General features: G+C 39.0%; 1 long non-coding RNA gene across 1 annotated transcript; it reads right to left on the bottom strand.

Moving 5' to 3' along the window:
- Nucleotides 1-2,032: 2,032 nt before the first annotated feature.
- On the bottom strand, nucleotides 2,033-7,363 carry LOC128643252 (uncharacterized). The gene is made up of 2 exons (XR_008399790.1): nucleotides 5,957-7,363; nucleotides 2,033-3,788 (listed from the first exon to the last, which is right to left on the bottom strand). It is a non-coding gene; the product is annotated as an uncharacterized LOC128643252 (long non-coding RNA).
- Between the last annotated feature and the right edge of the window lie 19,330 nt (nucleotides 7,364-26,693).

A 26,693-nucleotide genomic window follows, 5' to 3' on the forward strand; every position in this document is an offset into this window, starting at 1 on the left:
CCCCCTTGGTCACTAGCAGGGGGTATCAACCATCTCGATCGTATCTGTTTGGAATGATTGCAGTCCGTCACCTCAGAGGTGGTGGACGAGTTAAAGAACAGCGGTCTTAAGACCGCTGCTTCTTAACTCCTGTTTCCGGCGACTCGGCGAGCCAAAACGCTTGCGCGGAATAAGACTTGATAAATCGGCCCCTTGGTCTCTATTTGATTTCCTTTGGTGACAAGATGATTATATAGTGAGGTAGATTTATTAAAGACTGGGCGGACAGAAGCGGACATCTTCGCCCCTGTCCTCCCAGCATCAAGGCTGGCGGGCAGCAATTTGCAGCACAAATGTATCATTGCACACTCGTGGAAGTGTGCAACCCCGCCCCCTGCTTGTGCGTGATTGGCTGTGCACGAGCAGGCGGCGGGGTTGTGATCTCCACGTTCTGAAAAGTCTGGGGGGATTGACATTCGCCCCATAAAAGCTGATATAGGAGCTTAATTAATAGACCCCAGTGTGTTCTGAACAAGCTGGTGCAGTTGCAGTTTGAAATACAACTATCAAATGTGTTATAATTAGTTTTACTGCTGTAATCAATCAAGAAACATTCAGGTGCAACCACCAATCAGCAGCTATCTCCCACTGCTCCCAGTAATGCATTGTTGCTTGAGCCTACCTGTGTATGATTTTCAAAGGATTCCAAGAGAAACAAAAGTAAATTTGAAAATAGAAGCAAATTGTAAAAAGTTTAAAATTGAATCACTACAGTTTGCTTGAATTTAGTGTCCAGTGTCTATTGCCTTCCTATTGACTTACATGATATAATTAGGTTTATTTTCGTTCCTTTAGAAACAGAACCCCAATTTAAAATGAGGACCATTCAGTTCAGTAGAATTGCATAATCAACATATTAAAAAGACAATGCAATAGCGCCTAACCTAAATTTTAAATGAACAGTAGATTTTTTTTTCTGACAGATGTCAGTTTACTTCAATTTGTGCTCTCCCTGTATCATGTGACAGCCATCAGCCAATCACAGACTCACATACGTATAAACTGTGAACTCTTGCACATGCTCAGTAGGAGCTGATGCCTCAAAAAGTGTGTATATAAAAAAAGACTGCACAATTTGATAATGGAAGTAAATTGCAAAGTCTTTTTTAATTGCATGCTCTATCTGAATAATGAAAGTTTAATTTTGATTTTGCTATCCCTTTAATTTGTAACCACTTAATTTTGATTTATTAAAGAGACACTAAACCCAATTTTTTTCTTTCACGATTCAGATAGAAAGTTGCTTAAAATTGCATGCTCTAATTTACTCCTATTATCAAAGAACAAAGAAAATTTGATAATAGGAGTAAATTAGTAAAATTGCTGCTCTATCTGAAGAAAAAAATTGGGTTTAGTATCCCTTTAAAGGAACACTCCAGCACAAAACTATTCAGGAGCTATACATCTCTAGAGCAGCTTGCAAGTATGTGTATGATAAATCTGCTGTTAACAAGGCTACCTAGAATTTGTTTAACTCCGATATTGGCATAGAAATGTGTCCTAGGTGCAAATTTGGGAGCTTCCTAATCATCTAATTAGTGCATACGCTAGCTGAGATTTGAGTTAAAAAGTCTAAGCAGACTTTTTTTTGTAAAAAGTTTATTGCATTCCTATGTAGCACTGTCACACACAAAAAATACTAATGCTCACTTCCTGTGATATTTCAGCAACTTCCCATATGGAGACATAGAGAGAACAGTTTTGCAACATTAATAGTTTATTAGATCTGTCTATGCAGATACCAGTATTTCTGTCATCAAATACAACTGAAATCTTCCTCTATGTTTTAAAAGGGAAACTCTAGTATACAAATGAAATGCTATATATTCTTCCCTTCTTTCACAATGTGTTTAACTCCTATAAAACAGGCTAAATGTTACACTTCTGGCACACACCCTTAAGGGGATAAATTTCTTACCTGAATCCATTCAAGATATTAACCACCCACCAACTTAATAACCCATACCTTCAATAAAAGACACGACACTCAGGGTTGGGAGAAAACCAACCTCCCCCAACGGGGGGAGGGGTTGTTTTATTAAACAGACTTAAATAAATTAAATAACAACTGCTACTAGCTGGCAAGATATCCTGTCCTATCAACCCACTAAGGGGTGTGGCCGCCCTGGGAATGAGGATGCCCTCATTCTGTCTACCTGTCCGCTCAAGGAAGATCGCCCAGCGAGCCGACCAATCCCTAGCCCCTCGGCGACTAGGGTCCTCAACGCTCACTGTCCCTTCCTTCTATCCTTGTCCTATGAATTAACTTTGTTGCCACACCCCTTTCCGCCGCCCTGAGAAAGCATGACGCCATGCAAACTCCAACTACCTACCGGGTGGAGAGGTCTCCAAACTGAATAGACATCGGTCCCCCAGCCAAAAGACTGTTAGTCGGGAGACCCCATACTACTCATTAACACCCTTGGGCTTACAAAGGTCCACATGACTATGTAGCCCCCTGCCAAAGGAAGACTAAGCCAGCTGAAATCACAAACCATTCGTCCATCTGCTTCACCACCTGTAAAGCAATAACATAAACCACAGGGAGGGCTGGAAGGGAAGACAAGAAACAGGTTAGCGATTTACTTTCTGTTTTAACATTCCTTTTATCACTTCTGAATCTCCTCCTCCTGTTCTCTAGCTGTCCAGCATACTACCCTCCTATTTTAATCCTTTCCTCTCTTTCCTTCCTTCAGAATAAATTCCCCCTTAACTTGTTTCGTCCCTAGGTAGGTCCTACACTTTCCTAAGGGGATAAATTTCTTACCTGAATCCATTCAAGATATTAACCACCCACCAACTTAATAACCCATACCTTCAATAAAAGACACGACACTCAGGGTTGGGAGAAAACCAACCCCCCCCAACGGGGGGAGGGGTTGTTTTATTAAACAGACTTAAATAAATTAAATAACAACTGCTACTAGCTGGCAAGATATCCTGTCCTATCAACCCACTAAGGGGTGTGGCCGCCCTGGGAATGAGGATGCCCTCATTCCGCCTACCTGTCCGTTCAAGGAAGATTGCCCAGCGAGCCAACAATCCCTAGCCCCTCAGCGACTAGGGTCCTCAACACTCACTGTCCCTTCCTTCTATCCTTGTCCTATGAATTAACTTTGTTGCCACACCCCTTTCCGCCACCCAAAAGAGGACAAGGTACTCTTGCCCCACTTACAAAAACAGGAAGCCAGGACCTGCCTGATATTACCCAAAAACAACTCCGTACCCCTCTCTGACAAGTGTACCTGGTCCTTTCTAAACAAACCCACATAATCAATCCTGATGTTATCATGTGAGACCACCTTACCACCAGTCTCTAACACTACCCTACTCACATCCCTATTAAGTTTCCGTTTCACTCGGAAACCCGCCTTCCTGGTAGCCATGTGCCTCCAAACATTTCTTGAAATAATATTTGACCAAATAATGGTCACACCTTGAAACTGAGTTTTAACCACTTAATGTCTGACACCATTATGTCCGATAGGTCTCCCATTGGCATTGTCCCTATGTCATTTCCTCCCAAATGAAGGAGAATGACGTGAGGCTTGCCCCATCTCCTCCTGGCCTCTGCCAATTGCTCCGGTAAATGCCTCCACATCATACCCCTCCTGCCTAGCCACCTAATAGACATCTTTCGGATGGCAGTCCCAGCTGGTGTCCTCCTGGCTGTGCCGCAGCCCGAATAGCCGCCCAATGGATATAGGAATGGCCGACAATTCATATCCGCTTGCAAACTGCAACCTGACCTGAAAGGAACATCGACAAACCATAAGGTCCTGGCTTCCCCAACACCCAACCCCAAAACCACAACTAACTAAACCACGGACTACCAATAACACTCCACCTAGTACTGAGCCAGAGGTCTGATGTATTTCCTATATTGCCCTGACGACCATCTCCCTAATGCCTTTATCTGCACCTCTGACTGCCCTGACATAGCAGCATCCGTGGCCAAACCTATTCAAAACGAATGTGGGGCCACGACCGCCGGGTCCCACCCCAATCTTCTCACAACCCTTCTTAAAACCGACCTAAACTGAAATTGTGACAAATAAGAGCCATCTTTGTGTATAAGAAAAGGCCCACCCACGTCGGGCCTAATTGCCATGAATCTGTTGCAAAGATATACTGGACAAATAGATGGCTCCACCTGCGAGAGCAAATTGATCCATCTACCTTTCCCTGCCTTATCCGTCTTAGATCTAGCCACCAAAACCAACACTGCCCTATCTACTAACCTCACGTGTTCCCTCAATAGTCCGGTACCCTGCAAACTCCTGGATCTAGACACTAACTCACTTATCCTAAGGGCCGCAAAGTATGCTAAAGAGAATGCCACCGCAAACAATGACACCTCAAACTCAAAATTACAAACCCCGTCTAGCTGCTCTATAAGATGCGCTAATCTGGTCCTGGTAATTGGTTCCCTCACATCCTTATGTCTGCCCCCTAACCTATGCACTCCCCGCAATGCTGCCCTAGCTATAAAGCTCCTGGTCACGTCCTCTACCCCGTACAATTTTGAGAAAAAAGCGACTGCTGCCACCTTCCAACCTATTGCCCCAGGAGAGACCCCCGCTAACTCCAGTGATCGTAACCAACTAATAAACAATGTAACCGAAGGATTTTTCCACGTGGTGTTAAAAACATGCAGAAATTTGCCCCACTTGCTCCAAGCAACACTGTAAGCCTGCCAAGTCCTAGGCGCCAGCGAACTCTTTAACAGTCTTAACGCCGCTCCCCAGTATTCGCCACCTGCCTGGACAAGTGTTACCCTCGACACCCCCGCCGGCATAACTACCCCCAAAACTTAGCCCCTGAAAGCCGCAAAATTATCATCACTCACGCCATGAAAAGTGCTAACAAAAAACCCTTGTCTAATCAACTACGAAATTTTGAACTCCTGGAGTGTTGAAAATTATGAAATCTTATAACAGCCCATCTTAAGGCTGCGTGCCCCGCTCAACTTCCTAAGCACCCTAATTATTGTTGCGGGGTCCACTGGCGAATGCGCCCTTGCCCACCGTACTCGGTCTAAACTGCTGCTCGCTGCCAAAACTGTCCCTTTTTTGACTACATTCGTTCTCTGGGTGCGCCCCCCCACCATATATACACACGTGCTGAAAAAGACACTGCGTTCCCCTGTCACACAGCTTTTCCTGAAACCGCCAGCATTCTCTACCCCCTTTCTTACAAAAGGGACAAATCTGCTGCCGAGTACTAAATGATTTTTCTGCAACCGCCACTGTACCCTCCATGAGATCCAGATTGGACCAAAGGTCCATTTCTTTCATCCCAAAAGTAAGGACTGGATTCGCCTCTAACATCTGCCGAAACTGATCGTCATATTGACGCCAAGCTGTACCCTTACCACGCTCATGGATGTCGTCAATGACTTCCATATATTTCAGGGTATTAACTGCCTGGCTTGGATTTGCCTCTATATAACAAGAAGCGAGCACCCTAAAGCACCTAATCCATTCCTGATAAGTTTTAGGCCTCTTCACTTTCTCGTCACCCGTACCATCCTCCGCCATTTCCCTAACCTGATACGCCGCCCTTGAAAATTTGAAAATTTTCACATAGCACCCTTCTCTAATTTTTCTAGCTATCCTAGGTTTCAAATGCGAGTGCAAAGAATTGATTATGCAGGGATAGGTGTCCGCTGTCCCTGCCACCCCGGATTTCTTTCCCTTAATAGCATCCTGCCCTGCTATCAACCCTGTAGGCCCTGCAACTTCGCTCCCTGACAGCCCCTTGTTAACCCCTACTGCCTTAGGCGTCTTACCTACTAATCTACAAATTTTTCTAAATAACTTCCTATGTCCCTCATCCTTAAGGCCCGTGGAGCTAACTGAATCCCCTGACGTAGAGGAATCATCCTCCCTAAGGTGTGGTGCAATCATCAACTTACCACTTCCTGACACCGCAGTTGAGGATATTGCTCCTACTGTTGTCACCGCAGCCTCTCCTCCGGTAGTTACCTCCCTGGGTGCAGACACAAGCATCTCCTGACCGCCAAGATTCACCTCTGCCATTCCTCTGCTATTGCTTTCTACCTGTGTAACAGAAAAAACAGAGGGAGCACCACAGGCAGAAACAGACGGCCCAGCGGACCCCCCAGCCGCAACCTCAGTAAACCTGGCCCCAACATTTTGCTCCCCAACAATATTCCTGGCTAATAGCCTTTTTTAAGGCTAGACATTAAATCCATGTGCCCTAGTCTAACGTTTGCCAATCCTCTATTAGGCGTTACATATGTTCCTACTGGCCCTTTAAATGTTCATTGTCTAGGGGAAACAGGCTTATCTATGCCTGGTAAAGCATTTTGTGTACCTACAATACCCCTCACATCTCTTATAAATGTTCCTATTGGCCCTTTAAATGCTCGTTGTCTAGGGGAAACAGGCTTATCTACGCCTGGTAAATTATTTTGACCTGCGACACCCCTCACGGCTCTCCCCCCCCTTCTATTAGCCAGATCTCTCCCCCCTTTGTTGCGGGTAAGTGACCTGCGGGACCCCCTGCCCGCCCGTGGTGCTCCCCTTACCTTAGCGTTAGTCACTTCTACTGTGACTGGAGCCGCGCGCACACCCAACTCAGCCCCAGCCACCTTGTGATGTGAACTCACAGAAACCGCAACCAAGATGGCGGCCGGAACAGGGGTGGGCGTGGCTACGCCGGGCACGCGCGATGGGCCAGCCACAGGGGAAGGGAGAAACCGGAGGCCATGCGGTTCCAAAAATGGAGCACAAGGCCTGCCCTCCATCCCCTGCTGCCCTGAAACAAACAAGGGCGAAGGGGATCTCCCAGGGCTCCGTTGTGAAAAACGGAGCTCTGGTGATAGCATCAAATAATCCTCAGCATCATGCCTCTGTAAATCAGAGGCAAATGAGGCCACAAGGGACCGGGAAGGAGGCAAAATGGGTGCAGAGAGGGATAGATTAGCCACTGTAGGGACAGAAAAACGGGTGGGAAGACAAATAGAGCCCAAAGGTAAAGAATGAATAGGGAAAGAGACAGCAGAGGAAGTAACCAGGCTAGGTAGGGAGACTGGAGCAGAAAAAATAGGTCCAGGAGCAGAACTAGTGACAGGGATAGAATAGATAGGCAGAAAAGAAGCTGTTATAGGAAGGGCCCCAGCAGCAGATGATACTGCAGGGGAAGGGATAGAGAAGTCAGTGTAGAACTAATAGAGGGGTCACAGACAACCACTGTATCACCAGCTGATGCAACTGTTGTCCTCTTCTTCTTTCCAGATAAATCCTCTTCTTCATCAAACCTCCTTGGAGCCTTAGCAGAACGTCTCTCCATGATGTCACCTGCAAGACAAGAAACAGGTTAGTGATTTACTTTCTGTTTTAACATTCCCTTTATCACTTCTGAATCTCCTCCTCCTGTTCTCTAGCTGTCCAGCATACTACCCTCCTATTTTAACCCTTTCCTCTCTTTCCTTCCTTCAGAATAAATTCCCCCTTAAAGGGCCATAATACCCAAATGTTTAAACACTTGAAAGTGATGCAGCATAGCTATAAAAAGCTGACTAGAAAATATCTCCTGAACATCTCTATGTAAAAAAAGAAAGACATTTTACCTCAAAAGTTCCTCAGTAGCCACCTCCCATTGTAAAGGATTTCTAAGCAGCATATTAGTGTGTCTGTCCTAGGACAGCTGAAAGGATGAGCCTCGTGAACTCTCATATTATTTCACCAATCAGGTAAAGGAAGCTTACTATGAAATCTCATGAGAGTTAAGTCAAATCTCATGAGATCACAGTAAGAGTTCATGACCTCAGCACTGCTGATGCTGATTGGTTGCTGTTCATTTCTTCATTTTTTTTTTATTTTTACCTGCAGTTGGGAGCAGGTGAAGTATAACTTTTTACACAGAACTTACTCTGCTGAGCTGAGGAGATTGTGAAGTAAAATATCTTCCTTTTTTACATAGAGAAGCTCAGGTGATATTTTCCTGTCAGCTTTTTACAGTTATACTGCATCAGTTTCAAGTGATTTAGCATATGAGTATTATGTCCCTTTAACTTGTTCCGTCCCTAGGTAGGTCCTACACTTTCCTTCTGCATCAGATAAGGATATGGGCAGTAGTTGGAGCATACATGTGTTTGCTGACAATTGTACCCTCATCTGTAGTTGCACAGAAGCACAACTTAGCAGCAGTTATACACCCACTAAAACAAATCTATTTGTTTTGAAATAAGATGCTTTAAAGGGATATTAAACACTAAACAAATGTTAGATAGAATGATGCATTCAAAAAAGAGATTAGTCTGAGAATAACATGTAAATGTATTTTTTGACATTTCATTAGCTGTTTAACCTCTTAAGGACATATGACGGATTTTTTCCGTCATAAAACCATTGAGCCAACTGAAAGCTGTGTCCTTAAAGGGTTAAATAGTAACAAAACAAGTGTAAAGTTTTAGTGTCTATAAAACAATGGCTGAGCTGCCATGTTGTAACTTAGGTTACCTTCTCTGCTGTGGCCAATTAGGGACAGTTATAAATAGGTCACTAGAGTGTGCAGCCAATGGCTGTGTGGAATATAACAGTGTTCTGCACTTTCATTGCAAACAGGAACTGAAAAGCTCACAATTTCAGAATGGAATTACAGGAAAAAGGACACAACATAAATAAAGTATATTGCAGACTTTTTTGTTTATATACTATTTATCATTTTATATTACCATGTCAAAGTGTTTAATGTCCCTTTAAAGGGACAGTCTACACCTTAGTCATCTTAAAGTCTTACTTTAGATTACACTGCAAATATCCTCCTGCACCCTTTCAATATCATGCAGCAATAACAGTAAAAACAGTTATTTTAAAATTAATATTGTTTCTGGTCACTTTGAAAAGGTTGCCAAGCTACACCCACTGATGACATCATGATGTGGGCTGCATTAAAGGCTCACTAGTTACAAAAGACTCACTAGTTGGATTAAACGGCAGTGCATAGATGCAGCCCAGATCATGATGTCATCAGTGGGTGGAGCTTGGCAGCCATTTCAAAGTGACCAGAACCAATAGTCAACCCCTTGAGTGCTAACGATGGCTCAGAGCCGTCGCTAGCACTCAGTCACCTTTTTTTGCAATCTGGGGGCTCCTACCGACTCCAACCCCGGCGATCGGGCCTGTATAGTGACAGGCATCACCGGGGCTTCCTGTTACGTGCAGGGATGTCATGCGCAATGACGTGATGACGTCACCGCGCAACTTTATTTAAAATTGACAATACAAAGTATAGGGAAATTGGGCATGCTGCTTAGAAGCCTGTATCTCAGACATCTAAGCAGCTACAGACCCCCAAGACCCACCGTTGGAAAGGTAATTGCCTAACCTTTTCAACGGTATAAGTCTTGGGGATCTGGGAGAAAGAAAAAAAAAGTAAATTTTTTTTTGTGGAAAATAGTAAAAAAAAAAGAAAATTAAACACAGCTTAGCACTCAAAGGAATAACTTTTTTTAGTCTTACTGCTGCATGATATAGAAAGGGTGCAGAAGGATATCTGCAGCTTAAAGGGACACTAAACCCACATTTTTTCTTTCGTGATTATTCTTGCTGATTGGTGGATAAATTCATCCACCAATAAAAAAGTGCTGTCCAGACCTGAACCAAAAAAGAAGCTTAGATGCCTTATTTTTCAAATAAAGATAGCAAATGAACAAAGAAAAACTGATAATAGGAGTCAATTAGAAAGTTACTTAAAATTGCATGCTCTATCTGAATCATGAAAGAAAAAATTTGGGTTCAGTGTCCCTTTAATCTAAAGTAAGACTTTAAGATGACTAAGGTGTAGACTGTACCTTTAATAAAGTAGAGCCTTTTCTTTCTACACTATGTGATAGTAAACCACAAATTTTTCTTTTATGATTCAGGTAGAACATACAATTTTAAGCAACTTTCCAATTTAATTCTGTTATCAAATTTTCTTCATTCTCTTGTTATCCTTTGCTGAAGAAACAGCATTGCACTACTGACAGGAAGCTGAACACATCTAGTTAGCCAATCACAAGAGACAAATGTGTGCAGGCACCAATTAGCAGCAGCTCCCACTAGTGTAGGATATGTGCGTATTCTTTTTTTTAACAAGGGATACTAAGAGAACGAAGCACATTTGAAAATAGAAGTGAATTTAAAAGTGTTATAAGATAACATGCTCTATCTGAATCATGCAAGTTTAATTTTGATTTTCCTATCCCTTTAAGTCCAGTGTTAGTGCAGTTTATTTACAAAGCACAGAGATAAATATTTGGGGTATAAAGGCAGAGGAAGTTTAATTTGTAACTAGTTGTACGCTACGTGTGGCAGATAACAGCTATGCATATCCATGTACAGCCATCTTTGGTTAAAAAAACACAACGTTTGGAATTTGATAAACACTTTACCCCTGTAGCCCCCAAACCTACAAGTTTAGCTCCTTTCTTTTACTCACAAGCACAGACCAGCAAACATTGATTTATAAAGTAATAAAAGTTATAATTAAAACATTTGAAGGGCATATGGTGGAAAGGCACAATGCCATAGTTAACCCTTTGAGTGCTAAGCACTTTCCCACCTGGGTGCTAAGATTTTTTAATGTTATTTTTATTATTTTATTTTTTGAACAATTTTTTTTAACTTTTTTATTATTTTTTTCCAGACCCCCAAGACTTACACTGTTGGAAAGGTTAAGCGATTACCTTTCCAATGGTGGGTCTTGGGGATCTGTAGCTGCTTAGATGCCTGAGATACAGGCTTCTAAGCAGTATGTCCCCTGCTCCAATACTTAACATTGTTAAGTATAGATAAAGTTGTGCAGTGACGTCATCACGTTATTGCGCGTGACATCACCATGCAAAACGGGAAGCCCCGGCGATGCCCGTCACTCTGCAGGCACGATCGCCAGGGTAGGAGCGGGTGGGAGCCCCCAGATCTCCCTCAAGGTAGGAGAGTGCTAGTTACTGCTCTGAACCGTCATTAGCACCAGAGTGGGAAACTCTATGATGGCTCAGAGCCGTCATTAGCACTCAAAGGGTTAAAAGGACACTGAACCCAAAAAAAAATCTTTCGTGATTCAGATAGAGCATGCGATTTTAAGCAACTTTCTAATTTACTCCTATTACCATTTTTTCTTTGTTCTCTTGCTATCTTTATTTGAAAAAGAAGGCATCTAAGCTAAGGAGCCAGGCAATTTTTGGTTCAGACCCTGGGCAGCACTTGTGTATTGGTGGGTGAATTTATCCACCAATCAGCAAGAACAACCCCATTCTTGCTTTTCAAATAAAGATACCAAGAGAATGAAGAAAATGTGATAATAGGAGTAAAGTAGAAAGTTGCTTAAAACTGCATGCTCTATCTGAATCACGAAAGAAAAAACATTGGGTTCAGTATCCCTTTAAATCTTGCTGCCCTAGGCACCGGTCTAGTTGGGCTAGCACAAAATACTGTCCAGTTTACAGTGCAAGTTTCCTTTTTCCTCTCTCTCACTCTCCCTTTCCTTCTATCCAACCTTGAAACATTTCTAGGGTTGACAACTTCCTTGTCTAATAAGCATAAATTTGCATAATAACACTAATGGGGCTGGACAATATAGCACACCCACTATATTTAGTTTTAAAGGGACAGTATACACCAACTTTCATATAACTGCATGTAATAGACACTACTATAAAGTAGAATATGCACAGATACGGATCTAAAAATCCTGTATAAAACCTTTTAAAAACTTACTAAGACAGTTTAGCACTGTTGATGAGGGTAGGCTGGGACACCCAGTGAAATGGGCTGAGAAAGCAGGAAGAGCAGACACCACCCCCCTCCCCGCAACATAAACAGGAGCCAGCAGGAGTCTGTAAACACGTGTATACATCTGATACTGTGGGGCTTAGTTATGAGTCTGAAAATCAGCACAATGTTCCTAAAAAATAAGCAAAACTATACATTGTTACAAAAACACTCTCAGATGGGCTGTATAAATAGATCATCTACAAAACATTTATGTAAAGAAATATCTGGTGTACAATGCCCCTTTAATTACCTGCATTGCCTTACACACACAGTCCATGATGGTAAAATACCTAGTCGCACTCACTCTGGCAGCCCAAGAGTTAATCTCGTTTAACCCTCCCAGTCTCTTTGCTTGGAATAAAGGCTGTGACACCCCTGCAAGCGGCGCGCAGCGTGTACATGCGGCTGTGCGCGCTCAGTGTGTCCTGCCTTTTCATCTCTGAGCACTCTGCTGTGTCAGGTCGCATAGCTGAGAGCTCAGATTAAATATTTGAACTTTAGATGTGACGCAGAGCACTGCATCGTTTGCAGTGTGTCACAGCCTTTACACAACCCATTTCTCAATACATTTCACCCAGCACACATGATGTCACTGCTATGATAAATAATCAGTATATTACAATATAGAGAACATTCCCTCCACCCAGTGTGTGCCTGTGGCTGTGCTGTAAGTGAGCAAGATCTGACAATGCTACCTAATACACTGCTAGAATCTGAAACCTGGTCACACCCAACTGATACTCAGCAACATTCCCCTCCCCCTGCCTGAGATCAGCAGGTGGAACTATTACACCTTCATTCTGAGGCTGTGGGGACGGGGAAGCACTTGTCCTGTTTAGGAGTCTGGGTTGGCGGCAGTTTTTTTTTTAAAAATCTGCCTCTATTACATTAGATAATCAGGACCCCTGGGAGCCAAAGAAAGGCAAGAACGATTGGATCTTTGTGTTGAGTGTTCTCAACTCAAATTCATCTGTGTCTGGAATGAGCACCTAGCAGGTAAATTCTTGGATTTAGAATAAGAACACAACTACCTGGCTTTGTTTTGAAGTTGGGCTGATTCTGAAAAAGTAACTACATCTGGAACCAACTTAGAATATTCATCCTGAATTTAATTTCACATAACCCATCAACATAATACAATAATATGTGAATCTAGAAGTAGATAGAATATGGAACATGTTACTAAAAATCTTTTAAGATTAACCAATGTGAGATCTATTCTATCTATCTATTATTGACAATCACCAGTTTGATAAGCTTTCCTAATCAGCTGTGTCCTGTATTATTAAACAGCAATAGGAACAACTAGTTTCACATAACAATAGTGTATATCTAATATTTTGCCTTGTATCAGTATTTGTGTTGCTGCAGTAGTTATAGGGCTGAACACGTCAGTAAGTCAGTCACAAGAGGGATTTCTGTGTAGCCTCCATTCAGCAGCTTGTCCCAGCTCCTGAGCCTATCTAGGTATGCTTTTCAACAAAGGACACCTAGAAAACAAAGCAGATTTGATAAAATAAGCAAATTGCAAAATTGTTTAAAATGTGTATGTTCTGTCTGAATCATGAAAGAACATGTTTGGGTTTCATGTCCCTTTAAGTATATACAATAAATACTTTTATTAAAAGGCTAAATGAGGGCTATGTCTGTTGTACAACGTTTCATTACAATATTTATTATATATGGTGCAATGTTACTATATTTTTATACACAGCAAGCTCTGCTTAGATACAATATTCATTTTGTATAAAAAATCGTTTATTCAATGTATCATGTGGAACTGTTTCAAGTTTATGTCTACTTTGTTGTTTTAATAGTATAGACAAAAACTGAGGCTCTGGTCTGAAGAGCTGACAATCTATTTACAGAATAAACAGTCTGTCAGCTCCTTACTCAATAAAGAGAGCTGAGCTTTGGCCTGTGAAGAAAAGTATTATTTATTGCCATATGGTACACGGCAATGGGTATCTTGGTAATGAAGCTACTTCTCTTTACACAATCTTATAGCTGGGAAATGTCTGTAGCTCAGCAGAAAATGTACCTTTTTTATAATGGAGAAGACCCCAATGCATCTAGAAAAATACTCAAAGTAGCATTTTAATATAAACACTTTCTCTGCAGCCTGTGAATAAAGGGTTAAACTGACAGCAGGTGCTACGTCTCAGGACCAAGACTTAGGCTTTGCCAGTGTAAAGAACACAGTTTGTTTACTTAATTCTCGTGCAAAATATCATTTATTCCCCTTGACTGAAATCTCCTCTATTTAAATATGCTCAAGAGCATCAGAATATGAATTAGAAATAACTGTAACCAGATATAAGGGTCGTCTGAATGTACTAAAATATCCTGTTTGAATATCAGTTAATGGTTAATGACCATATGAACCACAAATTACTGACTGAGCAGAAAAATCTAGGTTCCAGCAGCAGATGAGAACCAACCAATTTAGTGTACACTATCTGAAAGGTTAAAGGGGCGTGAAACCTATTTTTTTTCTCCCTCTTTCATTGTACAGATAGAGCATTGAAGTTTAAAGAGTTTTCCAACTTCTATAATAAAATTTGCTTCATTCTGTTGGTATATGTTGTTGAAGGAGTAGAAATGTACTAATGGGAACTAGTGCATCTGGGTACCAAATGACAAGAGGTATATATGTGCAGCTACCAATCAGCAGTTAGTTCCCAGTAGTGCATTGCTACTCCTTAAAGGGACATTGTACACTAGATTTTTCTAGAAGATCCATTTCTATAGCCCATCTGGGAGTGTTTTTGTAACAATGTATAGTTTGCTTATTTTTTTATAACATTGTGCTGAATTTCAGACTACTAACCAAGCCCCACAGTGTCAGATGTATACGCGCGTTTACAGACTCCTGCTGCTTATGTTTGTGTTATCTATTTTCATATGCGGGGGAGGGGTGAGTGTCTGCTCTTCTTGTTTACCCAACTCGTTTCACTGTGTGTTCCAGCCTAACCTCATCAACAGTGCTAAACTGGGGGCTTCTAAGTCAAATTTTTAAAGGTTTTATACTGGATTTTTAGATCAGTATCTGTGCATATTCTTCTTTATAGTAGTGTCTATTACATATGACAATTGGTGTACACTGTCCCTTTACCTACCTAGGTATGTTTTTAAACAAAGGATACCAAAAGAACAAAGCAAACTAGATAATAGAAGTAAATTATAAAGTTGTTTAAAATGGTATGCTCTATCTAAATAATGAAAGAAAACTTTTGGGTTTTGTATCCCTTTAAGGGAAGATAAAACTGCATTTGTGATGCAGGTTTGCGTGATCCTGCAAGCACAGAGTCAAGAAGCCGAGAATCCTTCTTTACTCTCTTCACCACTTCAGAGGTGGTAAGATAATTCACCACAAAACTTGCTTTTTCCGGGTGACTGACATGACCTGCTCTCATGCAATAGGTGGAGCGAGAGAAGGGGTGGGGGGTTGCCAAGAGAGCTCTTGTCCAATGTTAAATTTTGTCATGCGACACTGCTTTGCAAGTGGTGATACATTTTCCCCTTTGTATAGCTTTTGTTTTATGCTGATCTGTCATGTCACTGTATTTATCCACATTCTGAAGACTATACATATATCTACTACATCTTCCTGTAAAAACAATTATAGAAATAGAGTTGATTTAAAGCATAAAACATTTTTGAATCAGGGTTTAAAAATACTCAGTATGAAAACACAAACAAACGAAACCAGGTCACCATACAGGTGCATTATTTATCCAGACATCTAATTATTGGTTAATGAGGTGTAACTTCTAGAATGTTCCACAGACCGGATCCGGCCTTAAAATAGAAATGGCAGATGGATCAAAACAGCTAACTTTCCTAATATTTATAAAGGTTAGAGACAAACTGAATTATTACTTATTTCTTTATAAATCATTATTCTAGATGCTGCTGATTCTTATGCTGTAAATGTTCTATGACATCAATAAAAAGTAACACATACTCTGGAGTTTCTTCCTATTTGTCATGCACCATCTGACCACTAAGTTAAAGGGATAGTGTAGTCAAAAATAAACTTTCATGATTCAGATAGCAGTATGATAGCACTCAGAGGCACTCAAAAAAGAGTGTGTACTTATGTGACAAGGGAGATCCCCTTGAAAGGGGATCCAATAAAACTTAACATTTAATATGAATTAATTAAAAATAAAGGTGTAGATGTGTAAATGCATTAAAACTTAGATTAAATATATATCTACATTGGGTAATAACATCCACTCAAAACTATCGCGGATACCGGGTAAATGATGACCAGTAATGCACACAGCTCAGTGCAAACACATACGCTCGCGTATTGCATGTAAAATTATCTGAAAAAGAGGATTGACCTCGATACAATTTATACTAAGAAATGCAATTGTGGAGCAAAGTAAGCACCACTCTGTGTGACTGAAACGTTACAGGAGGGGGTGACAAACCCCTGTGACTATAATTACAATGTGCATTTATAATATAATTGTAATGCGCATTTCGCTGTAAACGCGGCTTTCTCAAAGGCCTTTGAGAAAGCCGCGTTTACGGCAAACGCGCATCAGGCGTGTCTGGGGATAACATCCACCTTTATAGCTCCTCTATATTAGATACTGTAATTATAGTCACAGGGGTTTGTCACCCCCTCCAGTAACGTTTCAGTCACACAGAGCGGTGCTTACTTTGCTCCAGAATTGCATTTCTTAGTATAAATTGTATCGAGGTCAATCCTCTTTTTCAGTTATTTTTACATGTAATACGTGAGCGTATGTGTTTGCACTGAGCTGTGTGCATTACTGGTCATCATTTACCCGGTATCCGAGATAGTTTTGAGTGGATGTTATTACCCAATGTAGATATATATCTAATCTTTTTCTTTTCCTTTTGCCTGTAGTTACTATAAACAGTTGGCACCCCCCTTCACTTATTCAATATCAAACTTTATTTGGTTAACAAGCAATATAGTATACAATGTATTACTCCTAACATGTTGTATAATATAAGATATTATTTCTAATTTGCAGATATTATGAATAAGGGGTTTTCTTATATATTATGAACTTCCCTCTCTATTAACTTATACATGATTCAAATAGCACATGCAATTTTAAGGAACTTTCTGATTTACTCCTATTATCCATTTTTCTTCGTTCTCTTGGTATCTTTATTTGCAAAAGCAAGAATGTAAGCTTAGGGGCCAGCCCATTTTTGGTTCAGCACCCAGGATAGCACCTGCTGATTGGTGGCTAAATGTAGCCACCAATCAGCAAGCGCTACTCAGGTGCTCAACAAAAAAATGGGATGGCTCCTAAAGCTTACATTCCGGCTTTTTCAAATAAAGAAAAATTGATAATAGGAGTACATTTAAATAATGGGTATCCCTATTAAATTATATTTAAAAGTAATAAAATAGCAGATATACAGTTCCCATTCACTGCAGTTTCATTTTTTCTCAGTGTTATTGTCCAGAATAACAAATACTGAGATCTGGTTTCTAGCAATAATAAGCTGATTTCACCTGTTTGAATAAACAGTAACTCTGTAAGGCATTGTTATGTAAACAGGACTGGTTGTGTATCAATTTTATTTAATTATTTATGCAGTTTTCATGGTAACTAATGAATAACTGTAGTCCCCACTCACAAAATACAACCTGCTCTGCAGGTTTGTCCTCAGTGATACAAGAAAAATGACCAGTGTCTGGGAGAACATTACCTTCCTTTTAGTGCAGGTTAACAATAGTGCTCTTGTTGTGGTCAGTCTGGGAAACATACACTGGTTCATGTGACTTCTCACAGAATATGGTGTGCAGTATTTGTGTTATAAGTGGCCAGTCTTAAAGGGACAGTAACCCCCCCTCAAAAAATCTTTCAAAATGCAGATAGAGCTAAACTGCTTTCCAGTTTTCTTCTATGATCTAATTGGCTTTGTTCTCAGTATCCTTTGTTGAAAGGTATACCTAGGTAGGCCCATGAGCTGGAAGCTAGCTGCTGATTGGTGGCTGCACATTTTATGCTTTTTCGTTGGCTTAGCTTTGTGTTTAGCTAGCTCCGTAGTGCATTACTGATCCTTCAATAAAGGACAGAAAAAGAATGAAGCAACATTGATAATAAAAGTAAAATAGAAATTGGTTCATAATTGTATTCTCTAACTGAATGATGAACAAAATGTTTTTGGGTTTAATGTCCATTTAAGTAAATTGGAAAGTTGTTTTAAATGGTGTGCTCTATATGAGTCATGCAAATTTAATTGTCATGTCCCTTAAGCAATGCACAATATATATTATATCTTACCCAGAATCCTCTGGTGCATTGGTAACCATGTATACAGAGTAATTCTGGGTAACATTAAGCGTGGATATTTGCCTAGATGTAATAATTGCCTATACAATATTTCTATAGCTCTTATTTTTATGAAATTGAGGATTTTAATCTTATGCTTTAATTTCCACCATAACTTAAATTAATTTTGATTTTGCCCTGGAAATCGGCTTCACTTAGCAAATCAAACCTATCCTCTGCTTATGAGAGGTAACAGCTCGGAACAGCTGTCCAAAAGTTTTGTTTTTTTATGTTTTTTGCTGCACCTATAATGGGATTGCTGTGTTTAAAGGGACATAAAACCCAAAATGTATGCTTCATGAATTAAGATAGAGCATGCAATTATAAACGACTTACCAATTTACTTCTATCAAATTTGCTTAGTTCTTTTTGTATCCTTTGATGCAAATCATACCTAAGTAGGCTCAGGTGCTGGGAACTATTGGCTGAACATATATGCCTCTTATCGACCTACCAGTGTGTTCAGCTAGCTCCCAGTAGTGTATTAGTGCTCCGCATGCAAGTGAGATAAGTGTGAAAACACAAAAAATCTCTGTGCCGGGGCGCTAAAACAGCTAGGTCACTGTAGTATCTAAGTTAAAAATAGAGAAGAGTAAAGGATATGTGCAAATATATTAAAGGGACACTGAACCCAAATTTTTTCTTTCGTAATTCAGAGCATAAAATTTTACGCAACGTTCTAATTTACTCCTATTATCAATTTTTCTCCATTCTCTTGCTATCTTTATTTGAAAAATAAAGCATCTAAGCTTTTTTTTTTGTGGTTCAGACCTAGGGACACCACTTTTTTATTGGTGGATGAATGTATCCACCACTCAGCAAGAACAACCCAGGTTGTTCACCAAAAATGGGCCGGCATCTAAACTTACATTCTTGCATTTCAAATAAAGATACCAAGAGAATGAATAAAATTTGATTAAATTAGAAAGTTGCTTAAAATTTCATGCTCTACCTGAATCATGAAAGAAAAAAATTTGGGTTCAGTGTCCCTTTAAACAATTTATTGCTATCTAGTACAGAAATTCATAAAGCGAAGAAAAACATAGGAAACCCTAATAAAACATGAATTCAAGTTGCAATATAATATAATACACTGCCGGCAGATATAAAACTAAAAGAATAAAATATCTGATAAAAAAACAATTTACAAATGCGTATGTGCTACCGCACACTGATCTAAACAGCAGGGCCTAATAATGTGTAGATCCGTTACATAAGGGTAAGTTCATTGGAAAGTTTATAGATCAAATCATAAATCGGACATTAAGTTCATAGATAGAGCGTGGCAAATGAGGTATAGGATTCAATCCGGGGTCCAAAGAGAAGAGTAAAAAGGCAAATAAGCAGGTGAAGAAGACAATTAACGATTCCTGTAGTGAGGCAGGAAATCCTTGTCACAAGTATGGAAGAGGTTGTAAAATACAGGTGTTATTAAGTACTTACACCGTAACTTTCATGTGCAGTCCTCTCTCGGTTTTTCCCTTTTTAAGGGTGGCGGACTCTGGGTATACAGCAGACTTTTTACGGCTAGCACCTCTCTTATGACTCATTTCAGAAAGCTGGAACCTTTGCTCTCTGTGAAATTCTGATGTCCGCTATATTTGCAAAGATCAGATGATCAGATACACTACGGATGCCCTGGCAGAGCAGAAACTAGAGCAACGCGTTTCGGCTGATGGCCTTTCTCAAGCTCTGTCCTTTCTGATGACAAACAGTGCTTTTTTAAAGCCTGAATTTTATGGATTAATTGCAATGCAAATTGATTAGCATTGATGTTAACGTTAGGATGTGTCATTTCCCTGTTATGTGTTGTACATACATAGATGCAGGGTTTGTACAGAAATTATGTATATCGGAATATTATTGATACGTAGGAATAACGATCTTTCATGGCTTAAAGAATAGAACATATATGACATTAAACTGTCATTTAATTATATAATGATAATTCAGATATAACAATAATTTAAAGTGCATATAGGAGATGAGAATTTTAGAGTGCATATACTATGCGTTTTTCAAAGGTAAAAATAATTCACCAAAAGTGACAGAGTAATGTTTAAATATCTGTGCAATGATAAAATACAGTGACTTAATATTGTTATCTAGCGTGAAAGATAAAATATTTACTTACTAAATCTCTAAAAGGAGAAAAAAAAAGTTAATCTAGAGCAGGGGTCGCCAACCTTTCGGACATCAGGGACCACTAAACTCACACCATTTTGAATCCCATGGACCACTAACATGATTTTTTTTTTTTTTAAAAGGTACAAACCTCTATAATGTGTGTGTGTATACTGTATGTGTATGTATGTATGTGTATGTGTATATATATATATATATATATATATATATATATATATATATATATATATATATATATATATACATATATATATACACACACACACAGACACATACTGTACATACCTAGTATAACCATAGCTAAGTTTACATAATGTATATATTTACACATTTCTAAGAATATTTTTTTGGAATTAACTAACTGAATGACAGAACTGAGAGAATACTTCCGAATGACTGATGAAGGGTGAGTGCCAAACAGAGAGGGTGGGAAAAAAAAGAATGTTTAAAAGGACCACAATACATTCAAGTTACCTCCCCAGTTAGTAATTGTTAAAAACTACTTATGATCATGGACAGACATTGGAGTAATAAATTAAGTTTATATCAGGAAACTCTCAATATGGATGTGAGCTAACCACATGACTGATGTTACTGGCAATTACTATAATACTGGTGGGATATGGCTGATCTACTGGATGACAATTACTGGAATTCAGGTGGAATGGCTTTGTGCACAGGAAAATTATTAAAATGAAAAATAATTAATATTTAATAAAAAGAAAGAAAATGGAGGGGAGGAAGACAAAGAGTGATGTAAGTCCATCTGAAGGAATTCGGAAAACTACTACAAAGAGACAGGTAAAGGGAAGAAAATAAATGAAATGTAAGAGAGATTTTTTTTTTTTAAGATTTTCTTTTTTTATATACCATAATTCCACTATTTCAAGCCAAGACTATATCAACCTCTCTGAGCAGTGCGCCGGGCAGGAGGAGTTAAATATACAATCTAGCTACGCAAGTTGCGCAGTACTACGCAAAGTGCGTAAGGAGATTGTAATTTAACTCCATTGGTTTTCACTGATGTCCAGGCACTGTAGGGAGTTGCCGCGCGACAAGGGCGACACCATCAGAGAAGAAAAATTCCTGCTTGATGGTGTCAGGGACCACCAACATCTTCTCGCAGACCACTAGTGGTCAACGGACCACTGATTGGCGATTGCTCATCTAGAGTATATAAAAAATGCTAATCTAGAAAAAAAATAGACATATAAAATATTTGTGTAGATGTATAGAAAGGTAGGTACTAAAAAGTCGAATGTAAAATATGTGGAATATTCATAAAATATATGTGTGAAATATTTATAAAATATTTGTATGTGATTCCGTGATACAGTCTAAGGGGAATATATATGTAAAATATTTATTTGGTATGCTATAATTAAATCTGAGAGGAAGCACCCTATCTCAAATTCTTGATTTAAGCCTCTTGGTGTCAAGGTTTTTAATTCGTAGATCAGTTTGGCCTCTAATTTCAACAGGTTTTTATGTATATATGTCCCTCTCCAATTTTTCTTCGCTATAGCAATACCAATATATGAAAGACATTTTTTGTCTACATTATTACAATCTTTGAAATGTCTAGGTATAGGGAGATCTTTATTTCTTTCTTTTTCACAGTTCTCTATTGACCATATATGCTCTCTTATTCTATCCTTTAGGGGTCTTTCTGATTCTCCTACATATTGTTTCCCACATTTGCATTCTAGTAGGTAAACAAAATTTCTGTCCGTGCATCTGCTTAAATCACAAATTTTATGTTTCTTCCCTGTAATATTGGATTTAAATGTATTGGTTTTCTTTGAATGTTTACATGATATGCACGTAGGACATGTGTAAAAACCACTAATCTCATTTCCCAGTAAATCTCTATTTGAGTTGCCTTCTCGTTTGTTTTGCTCAGTTGGAGCTAGAATAGATTTCAAAATTTTCGCCCTCTTATCCTATATTATAAAAGACAAGAGTTTGTCTGAAGCCGTCATGCGCAGTTCAGACAAACTCTTGCAGCTGATCGCACGCGCACCCACCAGAGAGCAGCGCGAGGACCCGGCAGCAGAGCTGATCGCACGCGCAGGGGGTGAAACAACGCAGCGCGAGGACCCGGCAGCAGAGCTGATCGCACGCGCAGGGGGTGAAACAACGCAGCGCGATGACCCGGCAAGGAGAGAGAGAGAGAGAGAGAGAGAGAGAGAGAGAGAATATGAATATATATCACACAACACGGCCCGTGTCAACGGGCTTTAGGACTAGTATACTATATTTGGGTGCTGTGGTAATGTTTCTCCTAATCTGTCATTACTTTTTAGGATATTCCAATGCTTTTTTATGATTTTCTCTATAAGTAGGAATGAAAGGCACAAAAGGTTTTCCCTCATCATGTTTCTTTTTAGATTTATTTCAGAATAGCTCTTTTCTGTCTATAGTGCTGTTAGTTTCTTTAATATTTTCAATATCTTTTGCATCATATCCCTGTGCGAGGAACTTTGTTTTGAGTATTTTGGTTTGTTCGTTATAGTCAACTTCGTTGCTGCAGTTTTTTTCTAATCCTAAGTAGTTGGTTTTTAGGTATATTGTTTTTCCATCTATTGTGGTGACAAATCATTTGATGCACATAATTGTTTGCATCGATAGCATTAAAATATGTTTTTGTATTTATTTTATCCTCTTGTATAAATATCTCAAGATCTAAAAAATTTATTTTTAACTTGCTTTGTTCACTGGTAAACTTTAGATTTTTGTTATTATTATTCATTTCTATAAGGAAGTTTCCAAGCTTAGAGGTTGAGCCCTTCCATATTATTATGATATCGTCAATATAGTGTTTGTATAGGACCAAATGTTTCTGCAAGACTCTAGAAAAAGGGATTCCCATAAAGAGGTTTGCATAGCTTGTGGCAAATCTGGTCACCATTGCTGTCCCACACAGTTGTAAATAGTATTGTTGCTGGAAGGAGAAGTAGTTATTAATTAAGATATATTTAATCCCTTCCAATAAAAATTCTAATTTTTTCCTTTTAAATTCTGTATCTTTTTCTAAAAAATATCTCACTGCTTCAATACCATCAGCATGATCTATGCACCTATATAACAAAGCGACATCACACGTAACTAAAGTATAGCTGTCTTGCCAAACTATTTTCTAAAATTTTAAGGATATCTGTTGAATCTCTTAGATATGAGGGTAAACCTCTTACATATTTTTGTAAGTATATGTTGATGTATTCTGATATATTAGATGTTATAGACCCTATACCAGAAATAATGGGTCTTCCTGGAGGGGAGACTAGAGTTTTATGGATTTTTGGTCCATTAAATAAAGGGATTCTGGGATGTCCTGTACCAAATATGTTTTCTCTTTTTCATTTAGAATACCCTCGACTTCTCCTATATCTAACATATATTTTTTAAGATTGTTATATTTGTTTGTGGGGTTCATAGAAATCTTTCTATATGTAGTCTGGTCATCTAAGATTGTATTACACATACTCGTATAGTCTTCACTTTTCACTGACAACTATGCCACAACCTTTGTCTGCCGGTTTGATAACTATTCTTTCGTTCTCTTCTTATTCTTTAATAACCGCTAATTGTTTTTTAGTTAAATTATGTTGAACCTTATTTATTTTATTATCTGGTATTTTTTCTATATCTTTGAAAATTAAATTCTCAAAGCTCTCTATTGCTAATCCTTTGTCAAATTTTGGATAGAAATTAGATTTTCTCTTTAGGTTACAATGAACTATGCTTTTTTGGTCTACCAAACTGGCTTCTGCTCTTTTTTTCTAAGCCGCTCTTAGCAAACAATCTCTTTACTATTCGATTTCATATAAATTTATGGGCATCTATAAATGTGCCGAATTTGTCTAATTTTCTGGTCGGGGCAAATGAGAGGCCCTTATTAAGGATTTTCTCCTGTGGTTTACTTAAAATTAAGCTACTTAAATTGAATATTCCCTTATTTTCCTTCTCGCTTAATTTTTCAACTTTGTTTTCTGTGATCGTTTTGATCTAGTTCCTCTTCTTCTGAAACCCTCCTATTTCTTTGAGGTTGCGGTCCCTTTTGTGTTTGTTTTGGGCTTACTCCTAAAAAAAGAGGGCTCTTTCTTATCTCTTTGTTTTCTGACTTTTTTTATTTTTGTTTGTATTTTCTTCTCTATAATGGGATGTGCTAGGTTTTGGTGATGTAGTGGGGACTATCTCTTCTTCCTTCAATAACTCAAATCTATTTCTAGTTTCTACTCTTGGTGTTATCTTGAAAACACCTTTTGTGTATCAATTTCTCTCTCTCTTTGTCCACCTATCTCCATTCTCTCTTCTGTTTGGAGGATATCTATCTTCTATAGTGCTGCTGTACTCTTGGTTCTTGATTTTTCAGAATATCTGTCTCTATTTGTATAACTGTTTGTGCATCCACTGCACTGGAAGCACCCCATTTTAGTAGTGTTTAACCATGTAGTGCGTATTCTTTATACATCCTTGGAAGAATAAAAAAATTGAAATAATGCACAGAGTGACGTGTACTACAACCTACATTGTATATATGCTGCACTGTCCCTGTGGTCGTTATTACGTAGGAAAGACTCAGGATGATTTGCACACCTGAATGGCTATTCATAGATCTCCCATTCGGGTGGCTTTAAAAGATGGCAAATTGGAACAGCCTGTAGCTAGGCATTTTTTTTACAGAATAAGCACAGTGTAGCTGATTTACTTTACATAATAATTGACCATGTTCCTCCACTGCAGCATGGAGGTGACAGGGGAGGATCCTTCTACAGAGGGAATCCAAATGGATTTTCCTGTTAGACACCCTAAGTCCTAGAGGTCTGAATGTGCACCTTGACATGCACTTTTAGGTTAGGTTACCCTTCTGTGCTCTATTTGCCATTAAATTGTCTGCATGTAGATTTTCTGCATGTAGATTTTGCAGCTGAAATAGTGTATATTTTTTATAGCTAGTCTTATGTGTTGCATTAATTTTGGTGTCACAAGTCTTCTCTATCAGTCAGTGATAGGGATTGATGGGTGAAGTATCTAAGTATCTGCCCGTCTACAAATATGGTTTGCATAGTAAGCTGTTATCTAAGTATGACTATCTAAGTATGACTAAAGATAGAATGTCGTTGATAACTTAGATTCTAGTAGACTACTAGTAGTAAAAATTAGCGATTCTATTATGGGGAGCTTTCATTAGGTCCTGCAGGTTAGTTCCTCCGTTTTTAGTTGAGCATAAGATTTCCCTTAATTGAGATTGGTAGATGCTGTTCTGCCCTTTTATGTTTGCATGTTACACGGGGATGGTAGTTTGGTTAGTCCAGTGACAACATACGGACTTCCACCCTGGTGGAATATATATATATATATATATATATATATATCCCACCAGGGGGAATGAAGGAGGAGACCCGGAGACAGCAAAACTTGATTTTAGTGTCTTTTATTCAGCCAAATGGCCAAATGACAGGTGTAGGTACAGATAGACACCTGACGCGTTTCGTGCATGCGTACATGTGCTTTATCATATATATATTCAACTACACTACACATTAAAGAGGCAGTAAACTTAGAAACTAATGTTGTATAAGTCTGCACACAGTGTAGAATTATATAAAATTAGCTTACCAGCAGCTTTATATATTAAAGTATTGCAGATAAATTTTATGTAAAAGCTCCCTTTTTCCAGAACGCCGCTCCTCGCTCTACTGAGCGGGTCTTGTTTTTCCACAGCGTATGACGGCAACACTGTCTAGTCACAGTGTGCCCGGTCACCCATTAAAATGAATGTAGCTTGCTCCTGCTACTAGACCAGAGTGGGAGCGAGCTACATTTATTACATAAAAAATATCTGCAATACTTTAATGTATAAATCTGCCGGTAAGCTAATGTTATATAATTCTGCACTATGTGCAGAATTATATAACATTAGTTTGTAAGTTTACTGCCCCTTTAAGAAAATATTTAAGAACCCAGATAAATATTGTAATTAAGATAATGTAACCCATAAAAAATATATAGGACTGGATTTCAAATTGGAGTAAGAAAAAAGAAATTGGGCATTTTCTTCTGAACCCTTTACACTAATTTTCATATAACTGCATGTAATAGATAATACAATTAGGAAGAATATGCACAGATACTGATATAAAAATCCAGTATAAAACCGTTTAAAAACTTAATTAGAAGCTCCCAATTTAGCACTGTTGATGGGGTTAGGCGGGGACACCCAGTGAAAGGGGCTGGCAAAACAGGAAGAGCAGACGCCTACTTCCTTGAATATAAAAAGACCCATTAGACAAAAAAGGAGCAGAAGGAATCTGTAGACATCAGTATTCATCTAAAACTTTGGGGCTTGGTTAGGAGTCTGAAATCAGCACAATGTTATTTAAAA

This window comes from Bombina bombina, chromosome 12 (genome assembly GCF_027579735.1).
Source record: "Bombina bombina isolate aBomBom1 chromosome 12, aBomBom1.pri, whole genome shotgun sequence".
NCBI lineage: Eukaryota > Metazoa > Chordata > Amphibia > Anura > Bombinatoridae > Bombina > Bombina bombina.